The sequence below is a fragment of the Piliocolobus tephrosceles genome, chromosome 5 (genome assembly GCF_002776525.5).
Source record: "Piliocolobus tephrosceles isolate RC106 chromosome 5, ASM277652v3, whole genome shotgun sequence".
Lineage (NCBI taxonomy): Eukaryota > Metazoa > Chordata > Mammalia > Primates > Cercopithecidae > Piliocolobus > Piliocolobus tephrosceles.
In genome coordinates this window covers 26,162,157-26,164,214 of record NC_045438.1, presented here as the reverse complement: position 1 = coordinate 26,164,214, position 2,058 = coordinate 26,162,157, and the positions used below count along the sequence as shown (strand labels likewise).

Sequence of the window (2,058 nt, the reverse complement as noted above, 5' to 3'; positions counted from 1 at the left end):
CAGTATCAAGGGGATGGTACTAAACATATCATGAGAAATCTGCCCACATGATTCAGTCACCTCCCATCAGGCCCTACCTCAAACATTGGGGATTGCATTTCCAACATGAGATTTGAGCAGGGACGACACATCTATATATCAGAAGTCACAAGTGGAAATAGAAAACATATGAGAAATTGGACAGTTACATAATGAAGAGATGGAAGATTTTTGCTGGTAAGAGCCAATGTCCCAAAATGTGAAAATCAACGGAACAACTAAACTGATTTCAAAAAGAATTTAGGCCAGGTGTGGTGGCTCATGCTTGTATTCCCAACATTTTGTGAGGCTGAGGCAGGAGGATGGCTTGAGCTCAGGAGTTCAAGACCAACCTGGGTAACAGTGAAACCTCATCTCCACAAAAAATAAAAAATTAGCCAAGCATTTTGGCACCCGCCTGTACTCCTTGCTACTCAGAAGGCTGAGGTGGGAAGGTCGCTTGAGCCTGGAACCAGGTCGAGGCTGCAGTGAGCTATTCCATTCTGGTGACAGAGTGAGATCTTGACACACACACACACACACACACACGCACACAGACACGCACAAATGTAATTCAGCTTGATTTGTGTTTATAGAAGGGAATAAATGTTTTGTGCATTGGATTTGTTAATTAAGAAAGAGAGCATGAAGGTAGTATTGAGAGGTGACAACATGCTAGCAGCCCTCACCGGAAGGGGCAAGACGGGTTCAATTCGTCATGGGACTGTTTGGAAAAACCCAGGAGAAGCCTCCCAAAAAACCGGTCAATGAGTGGTCATTGAAGATAAGAAAGGAAATAAGAGTTGTGGACAGGCAAATAAGCGATATCCAAAGAGAAGAAGAAAAAGTGAAACAGTCTGTGAAAAATGCTGCCAAGAAGGGCCAGAAGGATGTCTGTGTAGTTCTGGCCAAGGAGATGATCAGGTCAAGGAAGGCTGTGAGCAAGCTATATGCATCCAAAGCACATATGAACTCAGCGCTGATGGGGATGAAGAACCAGCTCGCCGTCTTGCGAGTGGCTGGTTCCCTGCAGAAGAGCACAGAAGTGATGAAGGCCATGCAACGTCTTGTGAAGATTCCAGAAATTCAGGCCACCATGAGGGAGTTGTCCAAAGAAATGATGAAGGCTGGGATCATAGAGGACATGTTAGAGGACACTTTTGAAAGCCTGGATGATCAGGAAGAAATGGAGGAAGAAGTAGAAATGGAAACGGACAGAATTCTGTTTGAAATTACAGAAGGGGCCTTGGACAAAGCACCCAGTAAAGTGACCGATGCCCTTCCAGAGCCAGAACCTTCAGGAGCGATGGCTGCCTCAGAGGACGAGAAGGAGGAAGAGGCTCTGGAGGCCATGCAGTCCCGGCTGGCCACACTCCGCTCAAGAGCTGCCATTTTATGTATCTCTTGCACTACATCTCTGTTGTGAGGACTACCATTTTGGAGAAGGCTCTGTTTGTCTCTTTTCACTCCTTGCCCAGGTTTTGGGATGACAAAGGGATTGTTCTTGTAAAGGTGGCATAAATAAATGCATCACTTTTAGGAGTATAGACAGAAATATCTTATTGTGGGGAGGGGAAAGAAATCCATCTGCTCATGAAGCACTTCTGAAAATACAGGTGATTGCCTGAATGTCAAAAACTCTACTTTTGTCTATAAAACACTATATAAATGAATTTTAATAACTTTTTGCTTTAGCACTTGGCCCCACTGTAGATTGCCCTGTACAGTAAACTTTCCAGGTGTTGGCTTCCCCAGATTGCTTCATTTGTTGGGCATGGAAAGAGTTGCTATGGCCAGGCATTTGGGATTTGGAAGCTCAGCAGAAGTGACTTCTGCTCTGTGGATGCTGCTCCCCAGCTTTCACAGACATGGTGTGGCAGCCATTCTTTTATCTATTTAACCAAGAGGATGCTTGGGAATTGTGCTGCTTTTCCTGTTGGCTGGTGGCTTTATTATGTCCTAGGGTGTGTATGTGGGTCTATTTAGAGCTTCTGTCCCTTCCTTCCCATTGCAAGTTGCACCCAGATCAGAAGCTGTAAG

At 45.1% G+C, this 2,058-nt stretch overlaps 1 pseudogene across 1 annotated transcript; it reads left to right on the top strand.

Moving 5' to 3' along the window:
* The first annotated feature begins 712 nt into the window (after positions 1–712).
* Positions 713–1,444, top strand: LOC111554954 (annotated as a pseudogene). Its single transcript, XR_002735373.1, has one exon. The product of XR_002735373.1 is annotated as a charged multivesicular body protein 3 pseudogene (transcript).
* The last annotated feature ends 614 nt before the right edge of the window (positions 1,445–2,058 follow it).